The sequence below is a fragment of the Panthera pardus genome, unplaced genomic scaffold, assembly GCF_024362965.1.
Source record: "Panthera pardus isolate Hobbes unplaced genomic scaffold, ASM2436296v1 HiC_scaffold_1, whole genome shotgun sequence".
Taxonomy (NCBI): domain Eukaryota; kingdom Metazoa; phylum Chordata; class Mammalia; order Carnivora; family Felidae; genus Panthera; species Panthera pardus.
The window spans coordinates 62,828,862-62,848,704 of record NW_026526654.1 but is presented as its reverse complement, the minus strand read 5'-3'; the positions used below and the strand labels follow the sequence as shown (position 1 = coordinate 62,848,704).

Sequence of the window (19,843 nt, the reverse complement as noted above, 5' to 3'; positions counted from 1 at the left end):
AATTCAACAAAAAGGGGAGAAAAAGAATAGGGAAACAGCTTCTAATTTTTCTTATAGCTTTTGGAACTACATAAATGGCTCAATCCTAAAAAAATTTCAGCAATGTATATCACACTGATATGCCAATGAAGTAAATGTATAATTTTGCAGCTTCCTCCTTTTAACATAAATTTGTTTAAAAGTGGTCAATAATAAGCAAGTAAACATCATAACACATTCTTGGGGCACCTGGGTGGCTCCGTCAGTTAAGCGTCTGACTTTGGCTCAGGAGGTGATCTCACACTTGGTGAGTTCGAGCCCTGCATCAGGCTGTCTGCTGTCAGCACAGAGCCTGCTTTGGATCCTCTGTCTCCCTCTTTCTCTGCCCCTCCCCTGCTCATGTGTACATGCTTGCTCTCTCTCAAAAATAAATAAACACTTAGAAAAAAGATCGTAACACATTCTTAAAAGAAATGTTAAGTTTTTAAGAGCCAGAAATAACTATAAGCAATTTTGATTTATAGGCCTTGTGATCAAGGGTGATTAACAAAGCCACTGACTATAGTTATAAGAAATACGTATGAAAAAGAAAATCTTTTGCAAGTCATGATGCAGAGATGTTTGGTTTTGTGGCTACCGTATTAAAAATGCTTCCTCCAAAAGCCTGGAGTAGTCTGGGCCTAACTGAAGAGAAGGCTGGTTTACCAACCAAACCCATAAAGTCTCCCAGATTGACCCTTTCTCCTCTGGGGTAATCCCTCACCAGCCCACCAAAGCTCTGAGTTCTCTCCCCACCTTTTATTTGAATTCTTCCTCATGTTCCACCTTTGTAGGAAAGAATAGGATAATCATAATTGTTAGCTGACAGGCTCTGGTTGTATCCTAACTAAACTCCCTTACACTACAGTGGTTTCTCATCCAAATCTTTATTAGGAAAATATTTGAGAAGCAGCAAACTCTGAAAATTATTTGCTTCTCACTCTGAAAGTATATTGAACTCAGCGTTTTTATTATGACAGGTGAGTAGTGTGGGAAGGTGGAAAGACAGAGGTGTGGGAGGGGGCTATTCCCAGGGAGGGTTCTCTGAGCCTGAGGGGGAGGACGTAGGCCAGGAAGTCTAGAAGACTAGAGCCCAGAGCCCAGAGCCCAGAACCCAGGGGTACAAACCATATGGGCTTTGCCTTAACAGTCCAGAAAGGAGATAAGGAGGTAAACCAAGGTATGCTTGTCTGAAAAAGTGCTGTATAAGATGAACACATAGGAGAGCCATCTAAATCAGTTTCCTAAATGCTACCTCAAATAATATACAAACTCTCCATTAATAGAGATATTGCTCCATTTGGAGAGTTATTGGCCTATTTACTATTAATCCAACAACACTATTACCTATGGATAAGAATCAAAAATTTCTCAGTCTGCTAAAGCATATAAATACATAAGAAAGGAGACATTAAATACATAAAGTTCTATAGAAGAGTAACATTATAGTTAAGACTTTAAACACATAAACATGCACAGGGAAAAAACCCCCACAAATACTGTATTGGTCATCTTTCAGTGAGGGGATTACAGAGAAACATAATTGTATTTTTTTGTTTGTATATGGCTTCTAAAGCAAATATGTAGTACTTTTGTAACAAAAACACTAATTTTTTTACTAACGGAAGGATGGGAATTCAGAATTTAAAACTTTGCATTGTTCTGAAGCAGGAGTTCTTTTTTTTTTATTTAAAAAAATTTTTTTAATGCTTATTTATTTTTGAGAGACAGAGAGACAGAGCGTGAGCGGGGGAGGGGCAGAGAGCGAGGGAGACACAGAATCCGAAGCAGGCTCCAGGCTCTAAGCTGTCAGCACAGAGCCTTACGCAGGGCTCGAACCCACGAACTGAGATCACGACCTGAACCAAAGTTGGACTGAGCCACCCAGGCGCCCCCGAGGCAGTTCTTAAAGTTGGCTGCACGTTAGAATCACCTGGGAGATTTTTAAAAAAATGCCAATGTCCACGCCACACTCCATACCATTTAACTCAGAACATCTGAGGCTGGGACCCAGCCGCCAGCTTTTTTTTTTTTTTTTTTTTAACTTCCAGATAATTGCAAAGTGCAAGTATGTTTGAAAACCAGTGTCCTAAAGATATTTTACTTGTTCCCCACAACACTGTTAGAACTTAAGAAATGACAGAAGTTTCTGTAGCCAAGTGAATTACAGGGAATTGCTAGTCTGCAAATTCCCTACTGGAAGCCATTAAGGTAACAGCAGAGTGATTCAGCGCCCAAATTCTGGAGTCAGGCCCACTTAGAATGAAGACCAACAGCGTCCTTTCTTACTTGTGCGGCTGTGAACAATGTTTCCTCCTCTCTATGAGCCATCGTCTTGCACCTGCTAAGTGAGGATAAAGCATTAACTCCCAGCTCTACAGAGTGTGGTGTGGGATTAGTGAGACCATCCAAGTAAAGCATTCAGCACAGCGTCTGTTAGGAAACCAAAGCTCAGTAAATACTAGCATCACAGTTCTTGGCGCTGACAGCAATTATGTATCTATTTACAGACTTCTTCTGTAATGTATATATTTCTTTTTTAAGTGTGGTCCACAGTCCAAGACAACACAAACTGGAAGCAGTTCGCTAACAAAATAGTCACTGACTAGCAAACCACCAAAACCAGAATAATGATAATGAGTTTTCTTTAGAAGATACTAGGAAAATATCAACAAACAGATTAGGAAAAATATTGTCTTCCCCCACCCCCCAGCCCCTCCCGTTAACTGCGTTGGGTCTCAGCTTCCTCACAGCAGGAACATAAGATGGCAAAAGGCTTGGCAGAGTGGAGGGCATCAGATCCCTGTGCAGTACTGAGAGAGTTCAGCATGCCCTCTCTAGTAGGTGTCATGCTTAAGACATTCAAATAGAGAGTTTCTTCTTCTAACTTAGATTTTTGATTCTGCGATGAAGGGCACTTTACAAACTTTTGTGGTAATTTTTTTTTTAAGCTTACTTGTCAGTTTAAAAAAAATTTTTTTTATGTTTATTTATTTTTGAGAGAATGAGAGACAGAGCATTAGCAGGGGAAGAGCAGAGAGAGAGAGAGAGAGAGAGAGAGAGAGAGAGAGAGAGAGAGAGAGAATCCAAAGCAGGCTCCAGGCTGAGCTGTCAGCACAGAGCCTGACGCGGGGCTTGAACTCACGAACCTTGAGATCATGACCCGAGCCAAAGTCAGATGCTTAACTGACTGAGCCACCCAGGTGCCCCAAACTTCTGTGGTAATTTTAAATGTCCAACAAACTTTTTCCACTAGGAAATCCTTATTTCTTTACACCAAACTGATCATCTCTGCTCTATCAAAATACTTAAAAATAAACTATACACATTTCCTTTTCCTTTTTATTTTTTAATACCGGCTTTATTGAGATATAATTCACAATACTATTCAATCCATCTGCTTAAACGGTACAGTTCAATAGTTCTTACTTATTTACAGCATTGTACAACCATCACCATAATCTATTTTAGAATGTTTTCACGTCAAAAAGGAACCCTCTTAATAACAGTAACTCCCCATTTTCCTCCGAATCTGGCCCCACCCCCAGCCCTTCGCAACAACAAATCTACTTTGTCTCTAGTTATAGAATGAATACATCATGGAAATAAAAGGCACAGCATAAGGAATATTGTCAATGACATTGTAATAGCACTGCATGGTGACAGAGGGTAGCTAGCTACCCTGGTGGTGAGCATAATGTTTACAGTTGCCAAATCACTATGTCATACACCTGAAACTAATGTAACATCGTGTGTCAACTACACCCAAATAAAAAAAAATCAAATATTTTTAAATTAATTTTTTAATTAAAAATTACTTTTTTTAAAAAAAACATTAAAAAAATTTTTTTTAACGTTTATTTATTTTTGAGACAGAGAGAGACAGAGCATGAACGGGGGAGGGTCAGAGAGAGGGAGACACAGAATCTGAAACAGGCTCCAGGCTCTAAGCTGTCAGCACAGAGCCCGACGCGGGGCTCGAACTCACTAGCCGTGAGATCATGACCTGAGCTGAAGCCGGCCGCTCAACCGACTGAGCCACCCAGGCGCCCCCAAAATTAGTTTTTTTAATTAAAAAATAAAACTAGGTCTGACATCAAGCAAAATTGAAGCTATGTTTGATAATGACTACATAATTAATCTGTTTAAATCAAATCAGTTTCTTGACCCAAATTCGTCTATAACGTTACCCTGCTCTCCCGACTTGAAATTCAAAATCAGTATCACTTTCTAGAGATGTCATGGCAAAAATAAAAAAGGGAAACTTTAAAACATGGAGTAAGAAAAGAGATGGACAGCATTGCAACGTGGATGAACCTTAAAAACATTATGCCAAATGAAAGGAGCCAGTTACAAAAGACCACATATTGTGTGATTCCATTTATATGAAATGCAGTACTTATTTTTTTTATCCTTAGTGATTAATCCTGAACTGTCTGATTGAAATAAAAATTCATATGCAGTGAGAAGTCTTTCTTGGATAGCAGAACTAACAGGAAGTCTAAGTTTACTCGTAACAATTTTCTATTGCCTGAATTTTTATAACTTAGGGGATATAATCTGACTTTTGTTAAAGCCAAATCAGGTAGAATTATGTCTTTTTAAAACTAGGTTTGCTATACTTGAAGTTGCCAAATGCTGGGTCTTAACATACCTGCCTCTTCCATCCTCCCTCAAATATATTATCCAACTCTTAAGTGGTGTATGTTGATTTTTTCATTCCTCTTGTATGAAAGGAAATAATTCACTTGAACAATTGAAATGCGCCAGAATGCAATGTAGTCTCTCATCCTAAGTGAGTATCATGAGGGTAGAGACATTTACTCCCTTATTTCAAAGTGGCCCGGGGCACTCTACCTCCAAGAGCACAGGTCCTCAACCACATGGGTGCACCTGCATGGAGCTAAGAGTTTTTCCAAAATATACAAAACTTAGCTAGTCATGCTCCAAACCAGACTTGGTAAATCGAAATCTCATTTTGGAGGGAGGCATGGATAATTTCAGACGTAATCAGTAGTTTGGCAAAGCTATACAGGTGATTCTGATGCACATCTTTGCTTATCAGCCATGAAGGGCAATGGAAGCATCCAACCCGTCCATTAATCAAGTCAGGATCTGGTCTAAGTAATGCAGAGAAAGTGCTGTTAATCTTTACGGCTCCGTATCTCCCTTTTCAGGACCCTTCTGCTCCCCAGTTTCCAGTGTTCTCATCTGTACCTAACAGTATTCCTTTGTATGGTATCAATCTGAAATAGTCTACCACCTACAGCACCCCAAGGGATATAACAGAGGTCACCAAATGATGACCTCTGATGTTTTTGTTTGGTCAATCTGTTTGAACCCAGAAGTGGTGAGTTATAAAACAACAACAAGTTAACATCCATTTTAGACAGGTACTTTGCTCATCACAGTACAAGCAGCTTAGACCTATTTTCTTCAGCTGGCCACTTCATACACTTAAATTACCAAGTGGCCCCTGGAGGCATTTGAGTTCGCAAGTCCTGCATAGATAGACTGACTCCTTTTTCTTCTGGGATCAATACTTCACTGTTTCATCATCCAGTTGCCCCGAGTCCCATCTATTTTCTAAGATGACAACTTCTGACCTAAAAGTAAATTTTTCTGAGGCACTACCAGATGATAAAGATTCAATGTGTATTTTCTCCCAACGATGCTTGAATTTTAGTGGGAGACTAAGAAAAGTACAGTCACAACAAATGCGCATCTGGCAAAGGAAGAGCTATGGACGTTTTCAACAGATAGTATAATTTAAGTCTGTAAAATAACAGAATTGTATATTAGGAAGAGACATTATTATACTGCTGCAATATAGTAAACACTCATGATATAGCTGTAAACACCGTGGAATCTGCATTACGTGCTCGTGAAGAGAGTAGTTCCATAAAATCGCAGAGCACACATTTAACAATATGTCAAATGATGTAAAATAACATACAAAGATGTAGTGGGCTAACGATAAGACTGAGGTTGACAGGTAATTCACATACACTCAAGAGCCAATTATTAACCCATTGCTGGAATTTATAGGGAAATCCTGCCATGCCGATAGCACACTATTGTGAACAGGATCCTAAATCATATGGCTTGGATGCTGAACTAAGGTCTTCCTATTCCCTTTCAGAATGCTCTACAAATTTTTTCAGATGTCTATTTAGAACTATATTTAGATTTATACACAAAACACACGTACACACCCTTTACTGAAAGTTAAAGAGGATCTTTGAAAGTCATTCTACCCTTCTGGTTTTGGCTGACTGATCATCCCTCCAATGGATGAGTCATTCTAGCTGAATAACAACGTACTGATCTTTGTGGGCATTCCTGTAATGTAGACTAGGAAGTACCAAACATCTGCATAGGTTCTCAAAATAAAGAGGGAGGCATTAGTCATGAACACAGGGAAGTCTGCCCCAATGCTGCTTACTTTTCTAAGGAGAAGTTATATATCATTTGTATATATAACATTAACTTCAAAAATGAAGCTATAAATCAAGTAATTACCTAAACTTTGGTATAAATAATTGAGAATTCTGTAGCATAGGGGCGCCTGGGTGGCGCAGTCGGTTGGGCATCTGGCTTCGGCTCAGGTCATGATCTCACGGTTCGTGAGTTCGAGCCCTGCGTTGTGCTCTGTGTTGACAGCTCAGAGCCTGGAGCCTGCTTCGGGTTCTGTGTCTCCCTCTCTCTCTGCCCCTCACCCGCTCATGCTCTGTCTCTCTCTCTCTCTCTCTCTCTCTCTCTCTCTCAAAAATAAACATGTAAAACTATTATTCTGAGAAATGTACTAATTATAGAAAGGAAAAAGACCTCTGGACAAGAGCAGAACGTCTTTGCCAAGAAGATGTCTGTCTTCTTATCTACAGGAATACTTGACTACAAACTTATGGCAAAAAGACAGTATCTCATTGATTCTTTAATCAGCTCTGTAAATTAAGTATGGAATTAGTTTTGTTACAATACATTGAAGAGAAAAAAACAAATGTAGATACTAAAGGGGTTGTCTACCATTAGCTAATACACTCCTTATATGAGGAGTTAACAAAACAGTAATAGCAGTGTTATAACAAGTAAAGTAAAATCAAAATCAAAAGAAAAGATCATTCCTTCACTGCGAAATACTAAATTCAGAAACGACGGGCAATCTCTCTCTTCTGCAGCTTCTGCATATCCAGGCTTTGCTTGAGAAAAACGATGGAAAAGAAGCGGAGTTAAAATCTAGCACCGCCTACTGAAGAATGAGGGGTCAAGTAGAATGGTGTGAAAGGTTTGCTTTAAAACATTCCAGAGAAAATAGGGAAAGAGAGAGACGAGATGAAGCAATGTGGCAACACGCAGACGGCAGCAGGAGCTGGGCAATGGGAATGTGGGGTTCACAGTTACCCTGAGTTTGTATATATTTGAAAGTTTTCACAGTGAAAACAACTGTACCCAAACATCGGGGAACCCCAAGCAAAACTCTTCAAGGAACTAAGGAGGTGAGGGACCTGGGAGTCTTAGGGATATAGGCTCTATTCAATCCTTGCTCTGTACTCAACTTGCAGACCATACCTGCCAGGACTCAAGTTTCTGACCTTTTATGGCCTTCTCCTGTATCAAACTCAAATTAGATGAATAATGTGGTCTCCTTAATCAAATGACCTGAAATGTCCATAGAAGCTAAAGAGGTAAGTCTTCCAACCACTGAGTGAGATGGGGTGGGATGGACTGAGCTGAAGACAGCGTTGCAAATCTTACTTCCATATTCTTTTTTTTTTTTTTTAGGTTTGTTTATTTATTTTGAGAGAGAGAGAGAGCATGAGCAGGGGAGGGGCAGAGAGAGAGAGGGAGATAGAGAATCCCAAGCAGCTTCTGTACTGTTAGTGAGGAGCCTGAACCGGGGCTCAATCTCACTAACTGTGAGACCATGACCTGAGCTGAAATCAAGAGCTGGATGCTTAACAGACAGCCATCCAGGTACCCCAACTTCCATAATTCTTTTTTTTTTTAATTTTTAAATGTTTATTTTTGAGAGACAGAGAGAGACAGAGCACCAGCAAGGGGGGGGGGGGGGTGGGCAGAGAGAGAGGGAGACACAGAATCTGAAGCACACAGAGCCCAACGTGGGGCTCAAACCCACAAACTGTGAGCTTGTGACCTGAGCCAAAGTTGGACATTCAATTGACTGAGCCACCCAGGCGCCCCATCGACTTCCATAATTATTGAGCTTTGATGACTCTGCTTAAGATTAGGTCGGCACAAAACCTGCTTCTTGACTAAGAATAATGGCTTCATAACAAAGTCATTGTCCATGTTAATCTGATTTTCCTCTATAACCTAATGTTGTTTTTTTTTACTGCCTTAAAGTATTAAATATAAATAAAACATAAATTCTGATATGTTTCCATGAAAAAAGGAAGCACAGATTTCAATGCTATCAAGTACCAACCATCTCATTACATACCCAGGATTTCCAATGTATCTCACATTCTAAAAAGTAAATTTTTCCTTTATTTCAATGTAAAAATCCAAAATACTCTAAAATCAAAATGTTACTGAAAGCGTTTAATAAAATATTAACAATAAAATAGAGACATGTAAGCTGGCAGGATCCAGGTTTCAAATAAGCAAATGAATTCAACATGGTCTAATTCATATCGTGTTACAATCTATACAGAAAGTGTTAAAGAAAGCCATCTATGTAAAATCTTTTGGGGACTATCTAGTCTTTAAGATTCTGTTTCAGAGTAAAGGACCTACCTGGAACTTCCCAGAAGCCTCTGGTTCACTGGAGAACCAAAGATAGAAGGACATAGTGAAACCGCAGAAGATAAAGACAGTCCGTGTGCAGGCTTCGCTGCCCTGCCCTGCCCTGCTCTCTCTGGAGAAAGGCCATGGCAAAGGCCTCAGGGAGTCTATCAAGAGAGACTTTCCGTGATGCTTACTGGGGTATCCTATTCTATCATTTATATAGGTAAATTACATGTATAATAATAAACCACTGCTTCTCTGAAGACTTTGATAAAGAAAGTTTGGATTCAAGTCGGTATTAACAGTTTCTTAGAATTCAAAAAAACTGTAGTTATTAATGTTTGATCAATCCCTATTGCATTAGTTTCCTGTTGCTGCTGAACAAATTATTCTCTTCAGTTGTGGTGGTAAGAAGTTTAAAGTCAAGGTGTCCAAAGGGCTGCATTCCTTCTGGAGGCTGTAGGGAAGAACCTTGTTTTTTCCTCTTCTAGAGGCTACCCTCATTCATTGGCTCATGGCCCCCTCCTTGCACCCAGCCAACTTCACATATTCTCTGACTAATTCCTCCTGCCTCCCTTTTTACAAGGGCCCCTGTGATTACACAGGACCCATTGATAATCCAGAATGATCTCATCGCAAGATCCTTAACATGATCAAAACTACAAGGTCCTCTGCACCTAATATAAAGTGACATTCACAGGTTACAGACATTAATTAGGATGTAAACATCTTTGGGATCCATTCTTCAGCCTGCCACACTCACAAAATAACTATGATACACAATTCCAGCTTTTGCTATTGTAATAGTGAACTGGGAAATCAATGAGACTATAATCTATTTTCCTATTATATTCATAATTCTAATTACTATCCATGGATGCAAACAACCTTTCCTCAGAAGAATTAATAGTTAAGTTCTTGAAAAATAAGAAGGGTGTAGGGGGCTATAATCTTGATAAATAAGCAGAATGATTACTTTTGCAGATCTTACACTTTCAGAGTGCTTTGCTGTCAATATGATCACATATATTATCTCATTCCATCTTTCATATGGAAGGTCCATGTAGGATTTGAAAATGAATTCTGTCTGCCTCCCTAGCCATCTACTAGCAAGGAAGGAATATCAAAGAGTTTACTGACATTACCCTGGACGAACAGGCAGAAAAGGCTTCACATGATGCTCACTTTTTCTTCTCTTAAAAATGATCAGGGCAACTGTACAGTTATATCTCAATCCTATACATACTTGGAGATTCTTTAAAGATGAGCAAGAAAAGGTGCTGGTAAATTAATAATAATGATAATGATAATGATGATAATAATAAGAAGAAGTTGAAGGAGAAAGAGAAGGAGAAGGAGAAGGAGAAGGAGAAGGAGAAGGAGAAGGAGAAGGAGAAGGAGAAAATTTGCTAACCTAGATAGGTCTCTGCAAACCAGGCACCTTTACAAAACAAAATATTGACAAGATATATAATCATATATAGTATCGGAAAGTATCACACTGTACATTGGAAACTGAGAGGGTTTTTTCTTAGCAGTAATTATAATAACAAGGATCACAGTGATTTTAGAAATTATTTATGTAAGCGATCACACACACTTCTGCTGTAAATTAGCCATGAGTACTAGTTAATGGACACATTAAAAGTTTTACCACACATTTAATATTTTCAGAATGTACCAGAGATTGGAACAAAGCATTAGCCTCATTCCCTTGGCACAAGCTCTATTTGTTTGTAACCGTAAATTGCTTTGTACAGAACACATATGTAATGGGAAAGTTCAAAACAAAATAATTATCTTGTTTGTACCAGTCACCACAAAACTAAAACATTTCCAAAACCTAAATTTTCCATTACACCACAATCATACTTAAGGAACAGAGAAGACACCGGATATGCTAGAAACTTACAAAGAGCCATGAAAATGATACCGAAGGAGTACTTTAAGCCATTTTAATAGTTTTTAAAGCATCTTTCAATTGCCTACTAGACATCGCCAAGATACCTTACCATCATTTCAAATTCTCAGTGTCTAATTCACAGTGCCTTCTTTTCACTCCCCACAAGCCTACTTGTATTCTTGTTTTCTACCTGTAATTAAAGGCATCATTTATATAGCAGTCCTCCCAAATTCAACAACTCTATGTTAGTCTCCTCCTCTCCTCATTCCTTTCCTGTTGGCCATGGCTCTCCAGTCTTTCCCACAAGATCTCTCATGCACCTCTTCCTTCCCTCCCATTACAGATGGCCTTTATGATGGTTTGCTTGAACAGTAGAGCAGTGTCCAACATGGGCTTCCTGCTAAATCCATAACTCTTGTCAAATGCATCTGATAAGAAGTTGCCAGAAAGGGCTCTCATGTAGCATTTAGAACTTTTTTTGAATAAGGAATAAGGATTTGTGACACAAACAAAAAAGTTCAAAATACATTTAGGACGAAAAGTACATCTCCCTCCCAAGCCTGCCCCCAGCTACCAAGTCTCCTTCCTGAAGGCACATATCTGTCAGCTTCTACGTATCTCTCCAGAGAAATGCTCTGTATTTACAACAAATATACCATCTTTCAAGGTTTAAATGTATAGCTGCCTGCACATACACACAAACAAGCACAGAGTAACAAACACAGAGTAGCATTTTACACATGCTCACTGTTCTACATCTGGCTTTTCACACTGATCACAACTTGGAGTTCGGTGTGCATTATTATACGCAGAGCAGACTCCTTCTTCTTCACGGTTGCGTAACACTGTACTCTGTGAAATATTTCATAATTCATTTCAACCAGTCTCTAACTTAAACATTTGGGGTATTTCCAATCTTGTGCTATTGCAGTGGGTAAGTAGCCTTGTCCATATGCCTTGAAATACATAAACAGTACCTTTCATGACCTCTGCTAATTCTGGATAGTGTGGGCAGGGAAGGCACTGATGAACCCAAGGACTTAAAAAACCTTCTTTACAATCTATCCCGTGAAGTGTGTATCTTGGTCATATTGTATTAAACCTCAGGTTAAAGTCTTTTGGAGGTTTTTCAGTAGCACTTTTGAGGACAGACCTGTGAGTCCTTGGTGGTAGGCATGCTTTTATCCATCCTGAAAAGGCATGTACAACCTGAAACATATTCACGTGAACAACAATCTACTTGTACAAAACAGCAACTCTAAATTCCTACAAGGGTTCTCAAGGGGAGAAGGATTAGCAGATTTGCCCTGATAGCTTTTCTTACATTATGAGCCTAACAAATAGAGCACTCCAAGTTTTTAGTTTAGCTACAAAAGGACCAATGGTTTCTTGTTTCCTAGAACTTTGGTCTGAGGAAGCTCATAATAACTTTAAAGAAGTATTTCTCCAGGCTATACTCTTGGAAAAGATGTTATATCATTACGTGAAAAGATAAACATGATGTACTTACAGAAACAATGATAATGCATTTCATTTCTAAAAGCCTGATGTCCAAGTGAGAGAAAAAAGAATGCAAATTTCAAACTCCACTTTTAAATTATCAGCTTTCATAGTATAAAGCCATCTATACTGCATATAAGTCAATTTTAAGAGGCAAACAACCACTCAGATTGCATTAATGTGGTATCATTTTAGAGCGCTATAAAATAGGTTAGCCACAGAGACATAAAAAATATGTGGTTTGCCATTATCAGGCATCAGATAATTTTGAGACCACTGCAATCATCAGTCACAGGCAAGAATCGTGTTTTTAAGACTTACTGTTAGCATAAACATCATCTGGTCATGATGCAAAGAGTTCAACGAGGATACAAATATTTATGGGTATATTATAATCTGTCATCATTGAGGAGAAATGAGGAAACTGTGTGCTTTAAGCTAAAACTTGAAATGACACATTTCTCTGAAAGGAAAACTAGGGTTTACAAATATCATTCATTCATTCAACAGCACATTCCTTCCTTCTTTCAACAAATACTTATTGTCTTTCCCCTCTGTTCCAGGCCTTGTGTTAACCCTGGGGATCCATGGTAAAGAAGACAGTCTTTGGGTATGCAAGAAATTTGAGTCCCCACCATCTCCCCTCACTCCTTGCCACATACACACACCATGCAAAGGTCTCTCCAATAGCATTCTTGAAGGATGGTCACTTAGCTCTTGCTGTTTGGTAGAATGAGACTGTGTGCAAAGTGCCTGGGAATCTCTAAATCCACTCCTTGCCTACTCCCAACAAACCCCAAGAGCCGGGAGCCCCAAATTCTACATTAGCTGTATATAGCTATCAGCCATCCAACCTTGAGAAATTCATTTCAGCCCTCTGAACCTGAGTCCACTCTGAGAACTCTGTTCTTGAAGGCCCCTTCCAGTTCATAGGGAATGAGAGGGCTACAGATTTCTAATAATGGACAGAGGCATTACCTCACAAGAGGCCTGTTCTATCAGATGACTCATGTTAGAAAGTTCTCTTTTAAGTAGAGCTAAAATTGTCCCTCTGTGAATTCAACTGTGAATCTTTTTCCTGCACACTGCAGTAACATAAAACCTGTCAACTGCCTCTTAGACATGAGAATCCATCACATATTAAAAAGATGCCATTTCCCCAAATCTTTCAGATAGAAAGTGGCCTCTAAAGTCAGTCAATCTCATGATTCCCAGACCTTTGTATAATATGGGTTGCCTTCCTCTGTGAGCTCTTGATCAACATTTCTATTCAAAATATAGTGCCCAAAATAAAATAGAGTATTCAAAATCGGCAGTATGACCAGCAAGTGTTTAGCAGTATATCAGGCAATGCTATAGAAAATTCTGTGATTGACTTGGAGGAGAAGAGGCAACCGAAAACATAAAAAAAAAACCAGAGGAATATTATCTGACCAAACTCATTTAAAACTCCACAATAAATGGGGCACCTGGGTGACTCAGTTAAACATCCAACTCTTGATTTCAGGTCAGGTCATGATCTCAAGATTTGTGAGATCTGCCGTCTGAGCTGGTGACGCAGAGCCTGCTTGGGATTCTCTCTCCCTCTCTCTCTCTCTCTCTCTCTCTCTCTCTCTCTCTCTCTCTCAAAATAATAAATAAATATTTAAAACAATAAAAAAATAACTCCACAATAAAGAGTCACAATGGCAGAGTGGTCAGAGCACAGACTGAAGCCAGATGATGTGGACGGGTTCAGATTGTCACTATTTACATGTATTAGGTGTTGCTTCTCCATTTCAGATTTGTCATCTATAAAATGGAGAGCATAATACTACCTACCAGGACTGATATAATTAACTGAATGAATTATCAGCATTTCGAGACGGCACATCGTAGTTACAGTAAATATTATCATCAGAGTAGGTAACTTATTTATCTAAGTGATTATTTATTTAGATGATAATCTAAACACCTGTTTTGTGACATGCATTCACAGATGACATAAAAATAACTTTTCATTCCTTCCTTTGTAATTGAAGATTGAGGTATTAGTGGATAAAAGTAAACTGACACTTCCTTAGGTTCAAAGGATCTGATATCTCTCTTAAGAGAGAAGATGAACTGAATTATAATAGAGAGGAAGCTAAGGGGAAAACAGAATCAACAAAAAGTACACATTAAAGAAACAAGTTCTGGGGCACCTGGGTGGCTGGGTCGGTTGGGCATCCGTCTTTGGCTCAGGTCATGATCTTATGGTTTATGAGTTCGAGCCCCGTGTCACGCTCTGTTCTGACAGCTCGGAGCCTGGAACCTGCTTCGGATTCCTTGTCTCCCTCTCTCTCTGCCCCTCCCCTGCTCATGATCTCTCTCTCTCCCTCTCTCTCAAAAATAAATAAGGATTATCCATTTCATCAGTTGATGGAATACTACATGGCAACAAGAAAGAATGAAATGTGGCCCTTTGTAGCAATGTGGATGGAACTGGAAAGTGTTATGCTAAGTGAAATAAGTCATACAGAGAAAGACAGATACTATATGTTTTCATTCTATGTGGATAGAATGTGGATCCTGAGAAACTTAACAGAAGACCATGGGAGAGGGGAAGGAAAAAAAAAAAGAGGTTAGAGTGGGAGAGAGCCAAAGCATAAGAGACTCTTAAAAACTGAGAACAAACTGAGGGTTGATGGGGGGTGGGAGGGAGGAGAGTGTGGGTGATGGGCATTGAGGAGGGCACCTGTTGGGATGAGCACTGGGTGTTGTATGGAAACCAATTTGACAATAAATTTCATATTTAAAATAAAAAAATTAATAAATAATTAAAAAAATAAGCATTAAAAAAACTTTTTTTAATAAAAAAAGTAAACAAATTCTTAAGAACATTTTCCCCTCCCATTAAACAGCTGCTCATTTCAGTTATACTATGAATGTATAATTTTCAGCATTTTATGTGCCATAAACATTATATTCTCTGTATTGGTTTTCATGCCTACTTTTTGAAATTTCATTGGAGGAATCAAATCTAATGATAATCAACTTTCAGTCATGTCTGCAGTGGCAAGTGACCCCTGAACTAAAATGACTCTTTGTTCCAGTGCTCATTTAGTTCTAAAAATAAATGCTACCACATGGTTTCTGTGTTTTACACAACCGAGAAAAGCCAGCATGGGTGTGCAGTAACCGCGAGATTCCAAACGCACCCACAGATAGCTCACTGAAAATGTTCAGGGTAGTTAGATAAACCAAATAAATTGCCTCTGTATTTCTTTCTAGTTAAAAAAAAAAAAAATTAAAAAAGCTTTCTTTACAAACTTCCATAAAAAGTGTTAACAATGTCATACAATAATTTCCTTAAAAATGATGACTCATTTAAGATGTAGCCTAAACGACATTAAAATGTAATGAAAGCAGTCATTTGGACAACACATTTTTTTTTTTAATTTTTTTTTACCATTTATTTATTTTTGAGACAGAGAGAGAGCATGAACAGGGGAGGGTCAGAGAAAGAGGGAGACACAGAATCTGAAACAGGCTCCAGGCTCTGAGCTGTCAGCACAGAGCCCGACGCGGGGCTCGAACCCACAAAACGTGAGATCATGACCTGAGTCGAAGTTGGATGCTTAACCGACTGAGCCATCCAGGCGCCCCTGGACAACACATTTTGAAAAGCCTGATGTATAAATGTGATTGTGATGGCTTTCAAATCATTAAAAAGCTGTTCTTTATCATATACATCTACATAACAAGGTATGATTGAAATTTCATTCATTATAGCACAGTTGCTTTCCCGAATAACCTATTAATATGAGGTAACAGTGGAGATAAATCTTCACTGCACCTCTGAAACATAGGCAGGGTGGGACGTTTTCTCAAGATAAAGTTCATCCACATACTCCTTCAAAATTCCCAAACTTGTTGGGAATTGGCAACACGCTTCCACTTGTGAGGCGCACAGCGGGGATAATGACCTCAGGGTTATGACAGCCACTAGCACTTGGTAAACTATATGTGCTCGTCACTGGGCTGGGGATTGCGATGTGTTATCACATTTCACTTAATCCTCATAACCCCATGAGGCGGGCTCCGTCGCTGTCCTCAGTTACAGGTGAACTCATTTGTCCAAAGTCACGTAACTAGACAGGGCCAAGCAGCACACAAACCCACACTGTTGGACTTCATGGTCTAAAGTCTGCAACCGAGTAAGTCACAAAAAGCTGGGATATACGCATCATGGTAAGTGAGAAAGAGACAAACAGAGCAGCGGAGGTGAGAAGAGAGAGAGAACAGGGGCAAAGACTAACCAGATGGAAAGAACGCTGTGTGAGAGGGAAGCGCCCTGGCTTACGCATCAGGACGGCTGGGACCCTTCCCCAGGAGGCACTGGTGTGACCAAGGGGAAGTCAATTCTCTCCGGTCTAAGAGAAGAACACCTTTGCCTACAGCACAGTGGTGTGTTAAAATAAAAACGTGAAAGTGGAAATAAAACACCAGAACACCATGCAGAAATCAATAAAACAAGAAAAAAGAAAGGAAAGGAGACAATTAGAAAATGAACGACAAAATTAAGAACGTCTCGTAGACGCCACCATTGTAGACATGCTATGGTAGAACTTAAACTACACATAAATTCGTGATGAACGTTAATGAATCCTGAAGGATTATAAATTGCCAAGAAGGCTGTCAGCGTTGTCCTTTTCCATTCCCTGATCATATCACTGACACCTAATGTCACGGAAAATGCTTTCAGTTTTTTGTTGTTATTGTCACTGCCGTCTATTGCAGAAGACACATGTAAAACCCGAAACTCCAACCTTGGTTAAAATTAGCCCAATTTAAGGGCTAAATATGCATGTATGGATGTGTACATACACATATCTGTATATATTTAAAAATCTGTTTATTTCAACGCTGTGAGATCCGGAGGAAAGGAATTTGGCGATGTTGTGTGCCCAACAGAAACAGTCAGCTAACAAATGGGCGTTGTTTTAAACCACAAAGTTTGTGGTAATTTGTTACAAAGCAATTGAAAACTAACATGTACCTGAGGTGACTAAGACAACCAAAAAAAAAAAAAAAAAACACCACCAAGAAAATTATTCATTCCAAGGTTGGGAGCACAGGACTGTGCAAGGAAGGAAAAGTAACCATCAAGTAGGCAGGTCTGAACCATGTCCACAAGTCCTTTGACGCAACGCTCATGGTGTTTATGTTCCCTCCCTTGAAGCTCAGTCAGCCTTAGTGACTCACTTGTAACCCACAGAATGAGGCAGAAATGATGCTGAGTAACCTCCCATGTTAAGTCAGTTTCTGCCGTGGTCTCTAAAACAGTGCTCTTCTAGGACCCGTTCTACTAGAGAGCTTGGCATTGGGTTTTCAGGCAAAGCACTGCATTTCTGTTTTCCATTTGCTAATTATAGATTTTCCATTTACTATTGTCCCTTGTCAATATATCATCCTTAGGGACTTCAAGGCATGGCTGTAGTGAAGCTGAATTTGGCCATTCCTGTATTCTCTAGCCATAATACCACCAAACTACACCATTAACCTTTGACATGAACTAGCTAAAATAACAGCATTAATAGCAGTCAATGCAATCCAGAAAGGTAGGATATTTAAATATTTAAAGATAGAGAGGATTGCCAATTATTGGTTGAAAATCTATCTCTTATTCTATTTTATGCCATAGAAAGTTCTACCAAACTGATTTGCTATAAGACTCTAAGCAATCTGCCTAACATTTTAGTCTCCCCATTTCTGCACCAACAAATTTCAGGAATAACGTTTGGTTGAGTGGATAAATTTGTTGAAAACATTTCAACCAAAAGTCTTCTCATGTGTAAAATAAACTTTCATCTTATTAATTAAATCAACAAATACTTATGGGTAAGGTACTATGAGGTAAAACAACATGACAGTGTTTCTGTCTTCAGGGAGCTGATAATAAACATAAGTACCTAATTAAATAAAAAGGCAGAATATAGTGAGTTCTATAATAAAAAAGACACAACAGGAGAGATTGAATGTACTTGTAGGCCAAGAAAGAGCTATGCATAGGATCTGAATAACTTCTCTTAAATCCAAGCTTTTCACTTCCTTTTACCTTTATATACACCAACACCTTGGACCTCATCTTTACCTGAAATTGTTCTATCTTTCAAATCTTAAATTTTGGAACCCTCTTTCAAACTAAATTCTAGATCCCTTTTGGGGGGAAACTCTTACTGTCCACTCCCCCATGAGTGTCCAGTGTCCACAGAGGGGAGAGGACTACTAGGGAAGGCAAGTGGTTCATCACCCTACCCCACCTTCACTTGGGAGGAAGGAAAAAGAAGCAACAATTTATCAGAAGCTCTGTACTTAATGGTTGTTGGGTCTTGTTCAGCCATGAATAAAGCCGTCCCTCACTCCCTACGTTTTATTCTCAAGAACCGAGAACACAGAGGGGAAGATGGATGAGTTACTCATCCCTCAAACATCCAATAATCCCTTTATCTTTCTGTCTGATACATCCTACAAACCATCTACCCTGGATCAATTTAGTTGTTTCCTCTCCCCATCCTAAAGAAAATACGACAGGCATAGAAATAAGGTGCATTATTAAACTTGACCTCGATCTTTGCTAGACATTATTTACCACCTCATGATCTACTACAGGTCCCTGTTCAGTGCCAACTCTCATTTTCTACAGAAGCGACTCCAAAGCCACCTAAACTCTTACTCACGGCAGATGACCCTGTCTTCAATTTCATTAAGAAAACAGTAGTATTTGGGTTTGAGATGAATGAACTTCCTGCACACACCTCACTCCATAAACTTTCTGTCTCCTAATCAATGCTGATCTTTACATGAGCTCTGGCTCCCACACCCTTCAGCTTATTCAGCAGTCATGCTCCGTCCATTCTCCCCCTACTTCCTGGACACTCCAACTTTGAGTCTAACACTTCTTTTCTCTCTTCATACACATTCAAAGCCCATTTTAAAGACAAAGCAAAGCAACAACAACAAAACCAAAATTCTCTTCAAGCCTGAACATTCTTCTAGCTATACTGGTTCTCCTTCTAGCAGCCAAGCTTTTCAAACCAGCAATCCACCCCGGCCTCCCTGCCTTCCCGCTTTGTTCCGGAGTGCAGCCTAATGCATTCCACCCGGTCCCTGAAGTCATTCCCATCAGTGTGACCCAGTCACCTCCAAGGTAACAAATTCCATAAACGCTTTCATCTCTCCTTTGACTTGACCTCTCTGCAGTATTTGATGTTTGAAACTTCTGTCCTAAAACTATCTTCCACAGGCTTTTCCTAACATCATCACCTTCTAAAACTCCTTGTATACTTCCGAGTGCTCTGTCTTTATTGGTCCAACTTGAAATTTTAACATTTTCCCAGGATTCTATTCTTGGCTTTCCTCTCCTCAAACTAAACTCTCCCTGGGGAAGGGGGAGGGGCAGGAATATTTACACCATGAATTATCCCACGTGCCCATAAATCAATATGGCTAAATCTGAATGCATTTGCTTCCTCCCCCACCCCCGCCCCTGCCAGTGCTTACCTCTACCGCGGCACTGCTCTGTGTTTGTTCATCTGTCTGCCTTCCCTGCCCTGGCATGCCTGGGAGAGGGACACAGCTCGCCTCTGTCAGTAGTGGTAGCTTCTTGAGCAGGGGCTGGGAGTGTGCAGGGGGCAACAACATAGCAAGAGC

At 39.5% G+C, this 19,843-nt stretch overlaps 1 protein-coding gene across 5 annotated transcripts in view; it reads right to left on the bottom strand.

Moving 5' to 3' along the window:
* Positions 1 to 19,843, bottom strand: part of DGKH (diacylglycerol kinase eta) — a 182,665-nt gene that overhangs the window by 81,874 nt on the left and 80,948 nt on the right. The window contains exon 1 of one of the 5 annotated variants that reach the window (XM_019447442.2): positions 13,024 to 13,185. The exons of the other annotated variants lie outside the window; for them this stretch is intronic. The gene's annotated coding sequence lies outside the window, so the exon portion shown is untranslated. Of the gene's footprint in view, positions 1 to 13,023; positions 13,186 to 19,843 lie in introns of those variants that run through there. 5 annotated transcript variants of the gene reach the window in all.